The sequence below is a fragment of the Choloepus didactylus genome, chromosome 4 (genome assembly GCF_015220235.1).
Source record: "Choloepus didactylus isolate mChoDid1 chromosome 4, mChoDid1.pri, whole genome shotgun sequence".
In the NCBI taxonomy this organism is placed as follows: domain Eukaryota; kingdom Metazoa; phylum Chordata; class Mammalia; order Pilosa; family Megalonychidae; genus Choloepus; species Choloepus didactylus.
The window spans coordinates 1490442-1510814 of record NC_051310.1 but is presented as its reverse complement, the minus strand read 5'-3'; positions in this window follow the sequence as shown (position 1 = coordinate 1510814).

Genomic DNA, 20373 nt, shown 5'->3' with positions numbered 1-20373 from the left:
GAAAACCCACACCCAGTCATAGTTTTAGTAAAATTAAAGAATACTTGAAAGAAAGAGAAACATTTCAAATCTTCAGCAAAAGAGAAGGTCACTGATGAAGGATTAAGTATCATATTTACATGAGATTTCTCAGTAGTGACTGGATGCAAGAAGGCTATAGAGTAATATTTTTAAAGTCTTAAGGAAAAGAATTTTTACTTATAATTTTATATCCAGAAAAATTTTATTCAAATGCTGAAAGTGTGTTCTGGTTTGCTAATGCTGCCATTATGCAAAATACCAGATACGGATTGGCTTTTATAAAGGGGGGTTATCTGATTACAAAGTTACAGTCTTAAGGCCATAAAAGTGTCCAAGCTAAGGCATCAACAACAGAGTACCTTCACTGAAGGATGGCCAATGGTGTCTGGAACACCTCTGTTGGTGATCCCAGATTTTGTCAAATGCCTTTTATGCATTGAGTTGATACTGTGTTTTTTCCCTTCATTCTGCTGGTATGGTATATTACATTATTTGATTTTATGTTGAACTACCCTAGCTTACCAGGGATAGATCCCATTTTTTCATGTTGTTTTTTATAATACTCTATTCATTTATCTTCAATCTAATCTTTGTTATTTCCTTCCTTCTGTTCACTTTGGGTTTAGTTTTTGCTATTCTTTTTTCCAGTTCTTCCAGTTTTGAGGTTAGGTCTCTGACTTGAAGTCTTTTTTAATGTAATGTAAACATTTAAAGCTATAAATTTGCCTCTCAGCCCTGTCTTTGCTGTATCCCATAGGTTTTGGTATGTTGTATTTTCATTTTCATTTACCTCAAGATAGTTCCTAACTTCCCTTGTGATTTCCTCTTTAACCCATTGGTTGCTGTATTAGTTAGGGTTCTCTAGGGAAACAGAATCAATGAGAGATATCCATGCATATAAGATTTATAAAAGTGTCTCATGCACCTGTGGGTATGCACGAGTCCAAATTCCATAGGGCAGGCAGCAAACTGGTAACTCCAATGAAGATATTTGATGAACTCCTCAGGAAATGAACTGGCAACTTCTACGAACTCCTCAGGAAATGAACTGGCAACTTCGACAAATATGTTTGATGAACTCCTCAGGAAACAAACTGGCAACTTCAATGAACTCTTCAGGAAATGCTTTGCTGATCAGCCAAAGAAGAAGTGAAGTTCCTCTATCTGTCTCACTTAAAAGGGTTCAACAGATTGATTGGATTAAATCCAACCAACTGCATTCTCTCATTGTGTAAGACATGCCCTTCATTGACATCATCAGTCACAGCTGCAGCCAATTGACTGATGATTTAATAAACCAGCCTGTTGGTTTATTAACCAGCCACAAAATGTCCTCACAGCAATGGTTAGGCCAGTGCTTGCTTGACCAGACAGTTGGGTACTATCACCTGGCCAAGTTGACACATGATCCTAACCATCACAGTCCACCCCTTGGCAACTTGGCAGTTATATACATCAGCAAAAACCATACTTTATCTCTAAGTAGAGAACAATAACAGACATATATTTCACCTAATAATACTCCACTGTGCAGTGTACAACTGGAAATGCACTAAATCTCTCCAGAATAGGGTACAAGTCCTTGGGTGACACTAACTCTTAAAATTGATGTCCTTTAGCTTAAATACAGCAAAATGAACAATACAGCTTATGCCATAGGATTAGAGGATATGACAGAGAATAAAGCAAAGATATTTGCTTTACAGACAAATACAAACATAATCATAACAAAACAAGGAGGAGATATTCATGCCATCATAGTCATCATTTCTGTAACTGGTCACATGGCTGAAGTTCATATTTATCAGTACCTTCTTCCACTCCCCATTTCATGTTCCCTTTACCCTCAGGAAGCACTTCAACTGGCTGTGGTTCTTTGCCTGGTGGGGTGACCCAAACCTTCATTCCTGAAGTTTCTTGGCCATTGGTAGTCCTGGCTGGATTGGGTTGCTGCAGTTTTCCACTGACTTTAATCACAGGGCATGGTAGTTATTAGAGATGCCTTTGGGGATCTCCTGTATTCCAGGAAAACTCTTCTTTACTTCCATTGTGTAGTTGCAGTGCTATTTCCCCTCGACAGTCAGGATCAATCAGCCCAGCCAGTACAGTTATCCCCTTCCTTGCCCATTGATTCAGAGGCATAAGAAGCCCAAAGTGGCCAGGTGACAGTCTTAACTTCCAGTTCAATGGGATTATTGTTGTGTTTCCTGGTGGAAGCACTCCTCCTTTTGTAACAAAGACTTGTAGACCAGCAGAGCTTAAGCTTGCAGGGACAGGAGGCAAAAATTTACCTAGTGGATCACTAGGAGTGATAGTGAGTGGTGCCACTCCTGTTTCCACCCCTTGATTCCTGGACCCATGAATCCTGGCTATGGGAGAAACAGCACCGTAGAGTGGATGCTGATTCAGAGCACACACAGCCTCCTGGAGAACACTGCCCCAGCCCTGCAAGGTATTGCCACCTAATTGGCACCGTAATTGAGTCTCCAACAGTCCATTCCACCGTTCTATCAATCCAGCTGCCTCTGGATGATGGGGAACATGGTAAGACCAGAGAATTCCATGAGCATGTGCCCATTCCCTCACTTCATTTGCTGTGAAGTGGGTTCCTTGGTCAGAAGCAATGCTGTGTGGAATACCATGACGGTGGATAAGACATTCTGTAAGTCCATGGATGGTAGTTTTGGCAGAAACATTTTGTGCATGGAAGGCAAACCTTTATCCAGAGTATGTGTCTATTCCAGTAAGAACAAATCACTGCCCCTTCCATGATGGAAGTGGTCCAATGTAATCAACCTGCCACCAGGTAGCAGGCCGATCACCTTGGGGAATGGCGCCATATCAGGGACTGAGTGGCTGGCATCTCCTTGCTCCTAGGTTGCGTTTCAAAATGGTATTCTCCAAAATGTCTGCATCAGCTTCCAATGGCCATTGTCAAAATGTCTGTCTCAGCTATAGCTCCTCTCTCAGCATCCGTGCATTCTTCAAAGTGTCCTTCTTGGCTGTAGCAAGCTCATTCCTTCTGTCTGGGCTTATATAGTGCTCCAGTAAACTAATCAAGGCCCACACTGAATGGGTGGGGCCACACCTCCATGGAAATTATCCAATTGGAGTTATCACCTACAGTTGGGTGGGTCACATCTCCATGGACACTGAACCAATAGGTTCTAACCCAATCCACACTAATACGTCTGCCCCCACAAGAATGCATTAAAGAATATGGCTTTTTCTGGGGGACAAAAATATACAAACTGGCACATATGTCATAACTTTTTTGTCCCTCAATTCTTCTGTCAATATCTACTTTTATATTTAGACATTGCATTATACTGCCTTTTCATTTTTATCTGGATATATTTTTCATAAATTTTCCTTGTGGTTACCAAGGGATTAAAATTTAATATCCTAAATATATAACAATCATATTTGGTTTGATACTGGCTTGACTTCAATGACAAACCCTTATACTTTCCCTATACTCCTACATCCCCACCTTTTTTTGTACTTATTACACTTATATCTTTGTACACTGTATGCCCCAAATCATAGATTTGTCATTACTTCTTATACATTTGCAATTTAGCACCTGTAGGAAGTAAAATATGGAGTTACATACCAAACAACAGAATACAGTAATACTGGCATTTATAATTACCCAAATGGTTGACTACTGGAGGGCTTTATTTCTCTATGCCACATTGAACCGCTGTCTAGTGTCCTTACCTGTCAGTCAGAAGAGCTCCCTGTAGCATTGCTTGTAGTGCAGATCTGGTGGTGATGGGCTCCCTCAGTTTTATTTATCTGGAATTATCTTACTCTCTCCTTCACTTTTGAAAGAAAGTCTCATCAGATATAAAATTCTTGGTTGGAAGTTGTTATCTTTCAGCACTTTAAGTACTTCAACCTACTGCCTTCTTGCCTCCATGGTTTCTGATGAGAAATCAGCACTCAATCTAATTGGGACTTCCTTGCATATAATGTGTTGTTTTTCTCTTGCAGCTTCCAAAAGTCTCTCCTTCTACTTTGTATTCAATAATGTGATCAATAAATGATGGGGTGTATTTTTCTTCATGTTTATCCTGTTTGGTGTTCTCAGGGATTCTTGGATATGCATATTCACTTCTTTTGCTAAGTTTGGGAAGTTCTATGTCATTATTTCTTGAATATTCCTTCTGCCCCTTTCTATCTTTTTTTTTCCTTCTTCTTCCAGTGTGTATATTGGTATGCATGGTGTTGTCCCAGAGATGTCTTAAGCTATTCTTGTTTTTTATAATTTCTTTTTCTTTCTGCTCCTCGGCCTGACTCATTTCAATTGTCTTGTCTACAAGTTCATTGCTTCTTTCTTCTGCCAGCTCCAGTCAGCTGTTGAAACCCTTGTGGGAATTTTTCATTTCAGTTATTGTGGTCTTCAACTCTAGTGGTTCTGTTTGGTTTCTCTTTTAAAATTTTTGTCTCTTTGCTAAGGTTTTCATGTTGCTCATTCCCTTTCCCCCAATATCTTTTAGTTTGTTCTCTGTATTTTCCTTCATCTCCCTGAGCATTTTAAGTTAATTTTTTAAAGTCTTTTTTGGAATGTCCATGTCTGGTATTCATTAGTGCTTTCTGGATTTTTAATCTTCTTGCCTTGGGTGGGTCATCATTTCCTGTTTTTTGTTTTCCTCATGCTCTTTTTTTGCACATTGTACATTTTAATATTTTTAAATGGGAACTCTGGGATTTATTCCCTGGGGTGATTTTTTTCCTGAGTTTGTAACTTGCTGGAGATAAGACAGGGATTTTCTTGGGCTCCAGTCTTCCTAACAGGAAGGTCTGCCCAAGGCAAATGCAGTGTGCAGGATCTTCCCTGTCTTTTCTGGGCTTGTGTCTTTTCCTGGGCTTGAGCTGGTTGGTTTTTTTGGAGTTCCCCTCTTTATAGGAGTTTGGTTGCCCCTCTTATTTCCCAGGAGACAGCCCTCCCTTTCTCACAGGTTTAAAGCAGACAAGCATTTGCCCCAGACTGCCTGCCTCTATAGTTTCTTACACTCCTTTCATTGTCTCAAGTTGCTTTCACTTGGAGGGCAAATTCTGGAAGGGGAGTGTGCCAGAGAGGAGTTTCCAAGGTCAGTCTTTTCCAGCCAAAACAGAGCCAGGAACCCATGAAGGGGCACAAATTGGCCCCAAAGTGCCCAGGGGAGGGGCTCTGGAGGGGCACCAAGAGCTTCTTCCACAGCTCCTCAAAGCTGAGTTCTCTTGAACTGCCCAGCAAATGCAGCCCTTCAGCTAACTATGCCCTGCAGCCAGGAGGAAGCATCTTCACCTCTTCTCTGCCACCAACTTGGTCTGAAATGGGTGGGTACAATGTCTTCCTGCAGAACTGGGACCCTGCAATCCAAAGTCACCAATCAAAATCCATGATAAGGAATAGGCTGTGTGCACTGCTGTTCTTGGGAAAGAGGTTGTTCAGGTTTCTTTCTGTCACCAGTGAGCTAGCCAGGGGCTGGATCCCATGGTGGTCTGCCATGAGAGTGGGGATGGCACCAATGAACACCTTGCAGCAAAATCGATTTACTGGTCTTTACCATAATTTACCAGCTTCTTCCTCCTGCTCTTCCTGGATGCTTTTCTGTGTTCTATGGGCCTACAGAGTTTCAAAATAGTTGTTTCAGACAGTTCCTGTCTGTTTGATAGTTGTCCTGGAGGTCCCTACTCTGCCATCTTCCCCTAATCCTCTCCAAAGCATAAGTTTTATACCAGCAAAAGAAAACACAATTTATTTAATGGAAAGGAGGAAGAAAAAAACAAAAATAAAATACCAGAAATAGAAAAAATGAAACTAGGTGATAGAACTAAAACATAATACACTTGTAATTACAATAAATATAAATTATTCAATTAAAAACAGATACTTTTATTTTAAAAATATGAAAAATAAAATATATGATTAAAACAAAAGAAAATGAAATACCCAGAGAAACTGAAAAAGAAAATGACAGGATAATATACTTGTGCTGGTTTGGATACATTATGTCCCCCAGAAAAGCCTTGTTATTTAATGCAATCCTGTGGAGGCAGACTTATTACTCTTTTGATTAGGGTGGAACCTTTTGATTAAGTATTTCCATGGAGATGTGACTCACCCAACTGTGAGTGAGAATTCTGATTATATTATTTCCATGGAGGTGTGGCCCTGCTCATTCAGGGTGAGTCTCAATTAGTTCACTGGAGTACTTAAGACAGCTCAAGAGCTGACACAGACACTGATGCTTGGAGACACTTGGAGATGCAAACAGAAGGATATCTGGAGATGCTAAGCTCAGAGAAGAAGCCAAGAGTTTGCTCCAGAGAAACTAAGAGAGGACCCTCAGATGCTTAGAGAGAAATGCCCTGGGAGAAAGAAGCAAGGATGTAGAGGAGCTGAGAGAGAGAAGCAAAGACAGAAGCCCAGAGACATTTTGGAGAAAGCCATTTTGAAACACAACCTAGAAGCAAAGGACCAGCAAATGCCAGCCACATGCCTTCCCAGCTGACAGAGGTGTTTTGGATGCCATCAGCAAACTGGAACAATACACTAGGCAAACATGAACCAAAAGAAGGAGACAATGACAGCCATAGCAGGGAACATGGGGATGGAGAGGCATCCTGGAAATTAAATGCTCAGGCCTGGAAGTTGCTTTCAACTATAATATATCAGGGATTAGGGAGGAGTAATTCTCTCTGTAACTGAAACAGATGACAACTGGATGTTGGTGAATATTAATAATGTCTACTACCAATATGCACATGAGCCTAATATAGGATGAAGGAACCACCAGATATCATTTGGAGAAATATTTTCTATAAATGACATTGGAAAAATGACTCACTATATGGAGAACAATAAAAACTGGGTCTTCATCTATTGCTTCATTCAAAAGAAGACTCTAAGTGGACCCTAGGTGCTTTACAGATCTAAATGTGAGTCATAATACCATAAAGTGAATTCAAGAAAATATAGAATACTTTTGTGACTTTGGCATAGGGGAAAACTTTTAAAATAAAATTTCAAAACACAAACCATAAGGCAAAAATTGATCAGATGAATTCCATGAAAACGAAGGAGCATTTCCTAAATGTTCTGTTCTTCATGTCCCTCATCCATAAACAGGGATATGATTGACACCATTCTCATAAGGGTGTCGTGAGGAGGTAAGCCATGACAAGTACTTAATGTGTCATACATTATTATAAGGAACACTATTTTTGGCCCTTTTAAACTTCTAGGGTAATTCTTTACTCCCACAAGTTCAATTTTGCCTAACACCAAAATGTTACAAATCTCACTTTTGTTACTGTGTACCAGTTTTATCCTTTCCCATTCTTTTATTCTCAATTTTTCTCTACCCATTTGTTTCATCATGTGCATCTCTTGCAAAATTATTTAGGTGGATTTAAAACATCCATCTTTTAACTGGAAAATTTAGTCCATTTCTCTTTATTCTTACTACTTATATTAATATTTATTTCTATCACCTTTTTGTTTCTATCTGTCCTGATTTTTCAAAGTATCTTCTTTTCTTTTTTCTTTTGGAGTTATTGTCCTTATTTGATCTTTCTTTTTATGATTTAGAAGTTATAAACTCTGCTACTATTCTTTAGTGGTTACCCAAGAAATTGTAACATTAATTTGGGGGGGGGGGTATTGTTCTAGTTTGCTAATGCTGTGGAATGCAAAACACCAGAGATGGATTGGCTTTTTTAAAGAGGGGGTTTATTTGGCTACACAGTTACAGTCTTAAGGCCATAAAGCGTCCAAGGTAACACATCAGTAATCGGGTACTTTCACTGGAGGATGGCCAATGGCGTCCGGAAAACCTCTGTTAGCTGGGAAGGCATGTGGCTGGCGTCTGCTCCCATGTTCTGGTTTCAAAATGGCTTTCTCCCAGGATGTTCCTCTCTAGCAAGCTTGCTCCTCTTCAAAACATCACTCACAGCTGCACTGAGTTCCTTCTCTTTGAGTCAGCTCATTTATATGGCTCCACTGATCAAGGCCCACCCTGAATGGGTGGGGCCAAGACTCCATGGAAATATCCCATCAGTTATCATCTACAGTTGGGTGGGGCACATCTCCATGCAAAAATCCTAACCCAAACGTTCCAACTTAATCCCCACTATTATGTCTGCCCCACAAGATTGCATCAAAGAATATGGCTTTTTCTGGGGGACCTAATACGTTCAAACCGGCACAGGTATTTTCAGGTCTTTAAATTTTTTGTAATGCAGAATTGGTACTTTGGCTTTATTACAATTCTTGGCTTCCAGGAGCATGAGACCTCCTAAGAAAATTGCAGTATTGGGAAATTGAGGTACAATATTGAGGACATCAGAGCAATTTTTAGTAGAATTTAAAATTTATAATAGTTGTAGACTTATAGAAAAATCACAAAGATAGTACAGAGAGTTCAGTACAGTCCACATGCATTTTTGCCTGTGTTAACATCTTACATTATGATACATTCATCACAATTAATGAACTGATATTGACATATTATTAACTAAAATCCATACTTTATTCAGATTTCTTTACTTTTTACCTAATGTCCTTTTTTCTGTATCAGGATCCCATAGGTTTCTTTCCTGAAAAGTTTCTCAGACTTTCCTTGCTTTTGATGATCTTGACAGTTTTGAAGAGCACTGCTCAGGTATTTAGTAGGATACTGCTCCATTTTGCAAAACACCAGAAGTGGATTGGCTTTTATAAAGGGTATTTATTTGGTTACAAAGTTGCAGTCTTAAGGCCATGAAAATATCCAAATTATGGCTTTAACATGAGTATACCTTCACTGAAGGAAGGCCATTGGAGTCCGGAAAACCTCTGTTAGCTCAGAAGGCACATGGCTGGCATCTGCTTGCCCCCAGGTTGCGTTTCAAAATGGCAGCATCAGCTTTCAATAGCCATCTTCAAAATGTCTCTCTAAGCTGCAGCAGCACTGAGCTCCTTCTGTCTGAGCTTTTATAGGGCTCCAGTAAACTAATCAAGACCCAGACTGAATGGGTGGGGCCACACCTCCATGGAAATCATCTAATCAAAGGTATTACACACAGTTGGGTGAGTCACATCTCCATGGAAACAACTTAATCCAATGATTCCAACCTAATCAACACTCATATGAATGACTCCACAAGAGTTCATTAAAGAACATGGCATTTTGGGGGACATAATACATCTAAACTGGCACAGATGCTTCGCTCTATTGGGATTCATCTGATGTTTTTCTTACAATTAGTCTGGGTTTATGAGATTTTAAGAGGAAGATCACAGAGGTAAAGTGCCATTCCCATCATGTCACATCAAAGATACGTACAACCAACCTGACTTTTCACTGTTGACGCTGACCTTTATCACCTGGCTAAGGAATTGTTTGTCAGGTTTATCCTCTTAAGGGTGCTCCTGTCACCTGCCTTTTGATACTCTACTATTTAGAAGGATGTAACCCACACTTAGGATTAGGAGGGGACTCTTCCTTCCACCCAGAGCCAGGGCTACACAGGCTCAGCCATTTTCTTCCTCACCTCCTTCTGCAGTGAGTGGTTCTGTGTTCACTCCCTGGGGGGCTCTGACTTACTCACCACTCAGGCTCCTCCATAGCTGGAGGAGAACCCAAGCAGCAGAGGCTGGAGTTGGGGATGCCTGCCCAACCTCCCCCCTTCAACCTCTGTGCCCACCCTGCCCTCTCCCAACCCTGCCCCCTACCCATATCCCCTTCGCCTGGCCCCGCCACTTCAACCTGCCCTGCTCTCACCACCTGCTGCCATGCTTACCTCCTCAACTTAATTATATTTAAAATGTAGCATTTGGTACATGCAGAAGAACAACATTTTGGTTGTGCATAACACCGTGAGGCAAGGCTCCCCCAAGGCTCACCACCACCCTGTGTGGGGGACCCTCAGCAGCCACCTGCTGCTTCTCCCCTTGGCACCGCTGTCCCATGTGGGGCTTGTGCTGCCTGCCCCCTTCCTCTTTAAGTAGAACTTTGTCATTAACGTGCCTGCACAACGTAGTCTAGTTACTTTATAAAATCATATTAAAGATTAAAGTTTTTGACACAGAGAGAAACATGTGCAGCCGTGTAATTGTCCTGAAGAAGGTGGGAGGACAGGATGGTGGGGGGTGTCAGGCAGCTCCCTGGAGAGGTTCCCAAGTTTAAATTGCAGGACCTTGGTCCCTCTGCCTCCTACCAGTCCTGGGGTTCAGGAGGGGCTGTTCTCCATGTACCTGACCTTGTAGGGAGACACCCCCAGAATCAGTTGGGTGGGGGGCAGAGGCAGGGCTCCAGGGCTTCCTAACTTCCCCACCCCTCCTGGCCAGCCTCAGCCCCCTGGAGGGATGGCATGGGAAGGGACGGGGAGAGAGAGGAGAGCCTCCAGATGGGGCTTCTTCCCTCCGCAGAGTCTCTGCTCACCAGCTCCACTGACTGTGGGTCCCTCCCAACTTCTCTGCCATGACCTCTGGCTCTTGGACCCAAACCCATTGGAGCTGGTGTCCCCACTGTCAGACTCCCTCCTAAATGCTTCCCTCACGGCAAGGAACAGATACTGTCCTTGCAGTTAAAGAAAAAGATCCTTTTTATGGTGAAATACAGCATTCTTATGGAAAAGTGCCCCCTTTTTCCTGGCTTTGAAGCTTACTATAAAGCCATGGTATGACACAAAGATAGACATATTGATCAATGGAATTGAATTGAGAATTTGAAAATACACCCCCAAATCTATGGTTGGCTGATTTTTGATAAGGCCCCCAAGTCCACTGAACTGAAACATAACAGTCTCTTCAACAAATGGGGCTGGGAGAACTGGCTATCCGTATCCAAAAGAAGGAAAGAGGACCCCTACCTCACACCCTACACAAAAATTAACTCAAAGTGGATCAAAGACCTCAATATAAGAGACAGTACCATAAAACTCCTAGAAGATAATGTAGGGAAACATCTTCAAGACCTAGTATTATTACACAAAGCATCTTCTCTGGCCATAATGAAATGAAGCTGGAAATCAATAACAGGCAGAGAAGTGGAAAATCCACAAATATATGGAAGTTAAATAACACTCTTAAGCAACCCATAGATAAAAGAAGCAATTACAAGGGAAATCAGTAAATATCTTGAGACAAACAAAAACAAGAACACATATCAAAACTTGTGGGATGCAGTGAATGCAGAACTGAGAGAGAAATTTATAGCCCTAAATTCTTACATTTAAAAGAAGAAAGAGCTAAAATTGAAGACCTAACTGCATACCTAGAAGAACCAGAAAAATAAAAGCAAACAACCCAAAGGAAGCTGAAGGAAAGGAATAACAAAGTTTAGACCAGAAATAAATTAAATAGAGAATAAAAAAAATAGAGAACATTAACAAAACTATACATTGGTTTTGAAAAGATCAATATAATTGACAAACCCTTAGCTAGACTGACAATGAAAAAAAGAGAAAGGAAGGAAATAAATAAAATGAGAAACAAGAGGGGAGGCATTACCACAGACCCCAAAGAAATAAAAAAAAAAAACATAAGTGGTTAAATGGTTACTATGAACAACTGTATGCCAACAAACTAGACAACTTAGATGAAATGGACAACTTTCTAGAAACACACTGTGATGGTTGGTTCATGGGTCAACTTGGTCAGGTGATGGTGCCCAGTTGTCTGGTCAAGCAAGCACTGGCATTACAATTACTGAAAGGACATTTTGTGGATGGTTAATAAACCAGAAGGTGGGTTTATTAAATCATCAGTCAATTGATTGCATCTGTGGCTGATTACATCCATGATCAACTAAGGGAGTGTCTTCCACAATAAGATAATCCAGTCAGTTGAATTTAATCCAATTAGTTGGATACTTTTAAGGGAGATTTCCACTTCTTCTTCAGCCCCCTAGCCTTCATCAAAAAAGACCTTCATCAGAGTTGCCTGTGGCCTGCCCTGTGGAATTTGGACTTGTGCATCCTGCCCTACAAAATTGGAACTTGTGCATCCCCACAGTTGCATGAGACACTTCTATAAAATCAAAAATTTACAGATATCTCCTGTTGGTTCTGTTTCCCTAGAGAACCCTGACTAATACACTTAGTACCAAGGGTGGCTGTTAAGAAACAGAATCTTAAAATGAGCTTTTACAATTGGTTTTCTACTTTGATTAGATTCAAAGGAACTAATGATGCTACTTCCAATTATCAAGATGGAACTGACAGTCCATGGAATGAGTTGGCAATAGAGATACGCAAATTTTCACCATTTGATTCCCCTAATCATACTCTTGTATGAGGCAAGACTATAGGTACAAGCATTTTTGACACCTTAACAGAGTTTTGTGGAATTAAGAGGTATAATAATGTTGGCTCGTTGCTCTTAGATACACTGGATACAGTTATAAGAGTAAGGGAGGATCTGAAGGCTGCAAACTTGCAGCTTAAATACTATATGAAAGATGTAAAAGTTTCTATGTGTAGAAGTTCAGGGTATGTGGTCCCTGAAAGAAAATCTTATTTCCTTTGACTGCAGACTTGAAATCTCTGAAAACCAGACACAGAGTCTTATTGTGATAGTAACAGATTTACAATGTAAACTAAAATCTAAACCTCACAGGATATCTGCTGTTAAAGTAAATGCATTGATTGGAAAAGAATGGGATCCTGAAAATTGGGATAGGTATATACAGGTTGATAGTGATGGCAGTGGGGTCATCAGAACCCTGGATTCTGCTGAGTCTTTGCTAGATACACCTGTCATGGTCTGCCCCAAGGAAATGCCACCCCCCTGACCTCTAGCCTGCCCTGAGGAGCCTGCCATCCAACCTCCACCTAAAGAGATTAACCCTTCAGTGCCTGATAAACTTGCAACCACCTCCCCTAGTGAAGCAGCCCTCATCCTCTGTCTGGAGAGATTAATCCTATTTCAGCAGATGAAACTGCAGTGGAATGTCTTGAGGTAATTGGCTTGAAGAATACTTCTAATTCTTTTAATGACCCAACCCTACCACCAGTCTTTGCTTCAAGACCTATAACTAAAGCCCAAACAGACCCCAAAAGGTGAGGAACAAAGCGTGGCCCATGAGGAAGTATGCTATACTCCAAAATAACTGCATGAGTTTTCCAATTTATATAGACAGAAATCAGGGGAGTATGTGTGGGAATGGATATTAATGGTGTGAGATAATGGTGGAAGGAATATACAGCTGGATCAGGTTGAATTTATTGAAAAAAGCACACTAAGCAGAGATTCCACATTCAGTTTTGTAGCTTGAGGGGTTAGAAAGGGCATTAACAGTTTATTTGCATGGTTGGCTGAAACAAGAACCAAAAGGTGGCCACTACCTGAGATCAAACTTCCAGAACTGCCCTGGTATAATGTAGAGGGGATTCAAAGGCTTAGAGAGATTGGAATGTTAGAGTGGACTTATCATGGAAGACCTGCTCACACATCCCTGGAATGTCCAGAGGACAAACCCTTTACCAGGACTGTGAGGAATAAATTTGTGGGACTAGCTCCATTATCCCTGAAGAGCTCTGTAGTCACCCTTCTCTGCAGGCCAGATATTACCATGGGATCTGCTGTCACTGAGCTGGAATCCTTAAACCCAATGGAGAAAATTGGATCCCAAGTTGGCAGAAGCCACATGGCAGCAGTTAATCACCAAAGACAAGGTGGGCATGGCTACCATAATGGAAAACAGGCTCAAGGTAGCAGTCAAAATAATCCGACTCACAGAGACTTATGGCATTGGCTAGTACATCATGGGGCACCTAGAAGTAAAATAGATGGGCAGTCTACTAAATTCTTGTTTGAGCTGTATAAGCAGAAGAATTCTAGGTCAAGTGAAGAAAAGTCTAACTTGAATTACAAACAAACAAACAAACAAACAGAGAATCATGGCCCCTTAAGCAATTCCCAGACTTGAGACAGTTTAAGAACCCTATTACATTGCCAAAACTTTATACTGTTAATCTTCCTCCCAGCCTTCCCCAAGGGGACCTATAGCCTTTTACCAGGATAGCTATGCATTGGGGAAAAGGAAATGATCAGATATTGGGGGGATTATTGGACACTGGCTCACAAATGACATTAATTCCAAGAGACCCAAAATATCACTCTGGTCCATCAATCAAAGTAGGGGTTGTTAGGGGTAGTTTTAGTTCAGGTCCATCCTCTCACACTGGGTCCAGTGGGTCCCTGGACCCATTCTGTGGTTGTTTCCCCAGTTTCAGAATGCATAATTGGAATAGACATACTCAGCAACTGTCAGAATCCCCACATTGGTACCCTGACTTGTGGAGTGAGGGTTATTATGGTAGGAAAGGCCAAGTGACCTTTAGAACTGCCCATGCCTAGAAAAATAGTAAATCAGAAGCAATACTGGATTCCTGGAGGGACTGCAGAGATTAATGCCACTCTTAAGGACTTGAAGGATGCAGGGGTGGTGAGTCCCACCACAACCTCATTCACCTCTTTTTGACCTGTGCAGAAAACAGATGGGTCTTGGAGGATGATAGTAGATTATTGTAAGCTTAACCAGGTGGTGATTCCAACTGCAGCTACTGTTCCAGATATGATGTCATTGCTTGGGCAGATCAACACATCCCCTGGTACCTGGTATGCAGCTATTGAGCTGGCAAATGCTTTTTTCTCAATAGCTGTTAGTAAGGACCACCAGAAATGGTTTGCTTTCAGCTGGCATGGCCAGTGGTATGTCTTCACAGTCTACTTCAGGGGTACATCAACTCCCCAGCCCTATGTCATAATATTGTCCACAGGGAACTTGATTGTTTCTCCCTCCCACAAGACAGCACACTGATCATTTATATTGATGATATCATGTTGATTGGACATAGTAAGCAAGAAGTAGCAACTACTCTAGACTTAGTGGTAAGGCATTTGTGTGTCAGAGGATGGGAGATAAATAAAAAAAAAATACAGGGGCCTTCCATCTCACTAAAATTTTTAGGTGTCCATTGGTGTGGGATATGTCGAGATATCCCTTCTAAAGTGAGGGATAAGCTGCTGCATTTGGCCCCTCCTGCTACCAAATAAGAGGCACACCCAGTTAGCCTCCTGGAATTTTTGGAAACAACATATTTCTCATTTGGGTGTACTACTTCAGACCATTTACTGAGTGACTAGAAACCAGTGACCCCACTAGTTTTGAGTGGGTACTGGAAAAAAGATAAGACTCTGTGAAAGAGGCTGCTGTGCAAACTTCTCTTCCACTTGGACAATAGGATCCAGCTAATCCAATGGTGCAGGAAGTGTCAATGGCAAATAGAGATGCTGTTTGGAGCCTTTGGCTGGATCCTATAGGAGAATCACAATGCAGGCACTTAGGATTTTGGAGTAAAGCCTTACCATCCTCTGCAGATCATTACTCTCCTTTTGAGAAACAAGTTTTGGTCTGTTATTGGGCCTTAGTAGAGACAATGCTTAACCCTGGGCCACCAAGTTACCATGAGACCTGAGTTGCCTATCATGAGCTGGGAGTTGTCTGACCCACCAAGCCATAAAGCTGGACATGAACAGCAGCACTCCATCATAAAATGGAAATGGTATATACAAGATAGGGGCTCAAGCAGGTCCTGAAGGCACAATTAAGTTCCACAAGGAAGTGATCCAAATGCCCATGGCCCCCACTCCTATCACATTACTTCTCTTTCCCAGCCCAGGGCTATGGCCTCTTGGGGAGTCCCTTACAGTCAATTGACCGAAGAAGAGAAAACTCAAGCCTGGTTTATAGATGGTTCTGCATGAAATGCAGGTACCACCCAAAAGCAGACAGCTGCAGCACTGCAGCTCCTTTCTGGGATGTCCCTGAAGGACAGTGGTGAGGGGAAATCCTCCCAGTGGGTGGAACTTTGAACAGTGCACCTGGCTGTTCATTTTGCTTCAAAGGAGAACTGGCCAGAGGTGCATTTGTATACTGATTCATGGGCAGTTGTTAATGGTTTGGCTGGATGGTCAGGGACTTGGAAGGAACATGGTTGGAAAATTGGCAACAAAGAGGTCTGGGGTAGAGGTATGTGGATAAACCCTTCTGAGTGGGCAAAAGACATGAAGATGTTTGTTTCCCATGTGAATGCTTACCAGAAGGTGAGTTCAGCAGAGGAAGGTTTTAAAAATCAAGTGTATAAGATGACTTGTTCTATAGATACCACTCAGCCTCTTTCCCCAGCCCAATGGACTCATGAACAAAGTGGTCATGATGTTAGGGATGGAGGTTACACATGGGCTCAGCAACATGAACTTCCACTCACCAAGGCCAACTTGGCCATTCCCACTGCTCAGTGCCCAATCTGCCAGCAGCAGAGACCCACACTCATCCCTGATATGGCACCATTACCCAAGGTGATCAGCCTGCTACCTGGTAGCAGGTTGATTACATTGGACCACTTCCATCATGGAAGGGGCAGTGATTTGTTCTCACTGGAATAGACACATACTCCAGAAATGGGTTTGCCTTCCATGCATGCAATGCTTCTGCCAAAACTACCATCTGTGGACTTATAGAATGTCTTATCTACCATCATGGTATTCCACACAGCATTGCTTCAGATCAAGGAACCCACTTCACAACAAATGAAATGTGGGGATGGGCACCTGCTCATGTAATTCTCTGGTCTTACCATGTTCTCCATCATCCAGAGGCAACTAGGTTGATAGAACAGTGGAATGGCCTGTTGAAGACTCAATTATGGTGCCAACTAGGTGGCAATACCTTGCAGGGCTGGGGCAGTGTTCTCCAGGAGGCTGTGTATTCTCTGAATCAGCATCTACTTTACGGTGTTGTTTCTCCCATAGCCAGGATTCATGGTTCCAGGAATCAATGGACGGAAATGAGTGGCACCACTCACTATCACCCCTAGTGACCCACTAGGAAAATTTTGCTTCCTGTCTTTGCAACCTTAAGCTCCACTGGGCTACAGATCTTAGTTCCAAAAGGACAAGTGCTTCCACCAGGAGACAGAACAATGATTCCATTGAACTCAAAGTTAAGACTGCCACCTGGCCACTTTGGGCTTCTCGTGCCTTTGAATCAACAGGCAAGGAAGGGGATTACTGTACTGGCTGCAGTGATTGACCCTGCCTATCAAGGGGAAATAGGGCTGAAACTATACAATGAAAGTAAAGAAGAGTTTTCCTGGAATACAGGAGATCCCCCAGGGCATCTCTTAGTACTACCATGTCCTGTGATTAAAGTCAATGGAAAACTACAACAACCCAATCCGGGCAGGACTACCAATGGCCACGAAGCTTCAGGAATGAAGGTTTGGGTCACCCCACCAGGCAAAGAACCACGGCCAGCTGAAGTGCTTGCTGAGGGTAAAGGGAACATGGAATGGGTAGTGGAAGAAGGTAGTGATAAATATAAACTATGACCATGTGACCAGTTACAGAAGTGAGGACTATGATGCATGAAAATTTCCTCCTTGTTTGTTATGTGTATGTTTGTATTTGTCCTAAAAGCAAGTATCTTTGTTTTCTTCTCTATAGCATCTTATCATGACATAAACTGTATTGTTCATTTTGAAGTATTTAAGTTATAGGATATCGAGATTAAGAGTGAATGTTAAAGGCGGGGCAAGATGGTGGCATAGAGAGGAGTGGAAGCTAAGTAGTCCCCCTGGAACAACTACAAAAAACCAGAAACAACTAGTAAATAATCCAGAATAACTGCGGGGGGACAAACGAGACCATCCACTCATCATACACCAACCTGAATTGGGAGGAATGCCCGAGAACACAGCATAAAATCTGTAAGTAAAACCTGCGGAACCAGGTCGGGAGACCCCTCCCCCATAGCCCAAGCTGCAAAGCCTCGTGGTGCCAGAGAGAAGCTCTCTCCCAGCAAGCGAATATAGCTCAGCTGAGCTCCAACTGGGGTTTTAAGTAGCGAGTGTGAACTGCTCACTACAGGTACGCATCCCCAAAAAACAGACAGAGGCTTTCGGTGACGACTGACCTTGGAGAGCCAGAGGGTTGCCTTGGACTGGGTCTGAAGGGGACTATCTATTTCTTTTTCGGCTCAGTGGAGAAAGCCCCAGTCATTTTCAGTTTCCAGGGCTGTGACTCGGGAAAGGGTGGAGACAGCACAAGCAGAGAGAGAGACCACTGAAATGCTAATGACCTCCACCTGGGGGGTCTGTCTTCTCTAGGAGGAAAGGGGTGGGGCCCTTTCCATTCAGAACCAGACCCCAGAGCCTGGGGGGACACGGCCATACCTCCTCACACCAGTCAAGAATTACAGGCTAACACGCATCACCTGCTGGGCAGAAAAGCACAGTGACCTGAGGCATCAAAGGGTGGAGCAATTTTCTAAGACACACCCTCAGGGAAACCAGATACTGAATATTTCTTCCCTCTGGGACCTGAGCCTGTTCTGGTCTAGGAAAACCTGATTTGGATAACCAAGGAAACCATGCCTAGACAACAGAAAATTACAACCTACACTAAGAAAAAAAAAGTTATGGCCCAGTCAAAGAAACAAACGTACACTTCAACTGAGATACAGGAATTTAAACGACTAATGCTAAATCAATTCAAAAAGTTTAGAGAAGATATTGCAAAAGAGATAGAGGCTGTAAAGGAAACACTGGGCATATATACGGCAGAAATCAAAAGTTCAAAAAAAGAACTAGTAGAATCTATGGAAATGAAGGGCGCAACACAGGAGATGAAAGACACAATGGAAACATACAACAGCAGATCTCAAGAAGCAGAAGAAAACACTCAAGAACTGGAGAACAAAACACCTGAAAGCCTACACGCAAAGGAGCAGAGGGAGAAAAGAATGAAAAAATATGAGCAACGTCTCCGGGAACTCAAGGATGAAACAAAGTACAATAATGTATGTATCATTAGTGTCCCAGAAGGAGAAGAGAAGGGAAAGGGGGCAGAAGCAATAATAAAGGAAATAATTAATGAAAATTTCCCATCTCTTAATAAAGACATAAAATTACAGATCCAAGAAGCGCAGCGTACTCCAAACAGAAGAGATCTGAATAAGCCTACGCCAAGACACTTAATAATCAGATTAGCAAATATCAAACACAAAGAGAGAATCCTGAAAGCAGCAAGAGAAAAGCGATCCATTACATACAAAGGAAGCTTAATAAGACTATGTGCAGATCTCTCAGCAGAAACCATGGAGGCAAGAAGGAAGTGGTGTGATATATTTAAGATACTGAAAGAGAAAAACCACCAACCAAGAATCCTATATCCAGCAAAGCTGTCCTTCAAATATGAGGGAGAGCTCAAAATATTTTCTGACAAACAGACAATGAGAGACTTTGTGAACAAGACACCTGCCCTACAGGAAATACTAAAGGGAGCACTACAGGGTGATAGAAGACGGGAGTGTGTGGTTTGGAACACAATTTTGGGAGATGGTAGCACAACAATGTAAGTACACTGAACAAAGGTAACTATGAATATGGTTGAGAGAGGAAGGTGGGGAGCATGTGAGACACCACAAGAAAGGAGGAAAGATAAAGACTGGGACTGTGTAACTTGGTGAAATCTAGAGTATTCAACAATTGTGATAAAATGTACAAATATGTTCTTTTACGAGGGAGAACAAGCAAATGTCAACCTTGCAAGGTGTTAAAAATGGGGAGGCCTTGGGGGAGGGATGCAATCAGCATAAACTAGAAACTAACTAAAAGAATCATTGTATTATGCTTCCTTTAATGTAACAAAGGTGATATACCAAGGTAAATGCAGATAAGAGGGGGGGATAGGGGAGGCATGTTAGACACTTGACATTGGTGGTATTGTCTGATTCTTTGTTCTACTTTGATTTAAGGTTATTTTTCCTTTTGCTGCTTCCTAGTTGTCATTTTTTTGTCTACTTTCTTTTGCCTCTCTACCTTCTTTGACTCTCCCTCCTGCCTTGTGGAAGAAATGGAGATGCCCTTATATAGATAATGGTGAAGGTGGTGAACACATAAATGTATGACTATGCAGAGAACCATTGATTATTTACTTGGGATAGAATGTATGGTGAGTGAACAAAACCATTTTTAAAATAAAAGGGGTTGATGACAAAACCTCGAGGGCAATATACTGAGTGAAATAAGCCAGACATGTAAGGACAACTATTGCAGGGTCTCGCTGATAGGAACTAATTATAATATGTAAACTCATAGACATGAAATATAAGGTACCAAGATATAGGACGAGGCTTAAGAATGGGGAGTGGTTGCTTAGTATGAGCAGAATGTTCAATTAGGATGAACTTAAATGTTTGGAAATGAACAGGGGTGTTGGTAGCAAGATGTAAGAATAACTAACAGTGCCGAATGGTGTGTGAATGAGGTGGAAAGGGGAAGCTCAGAGTCATATATGTCACCAGAAGG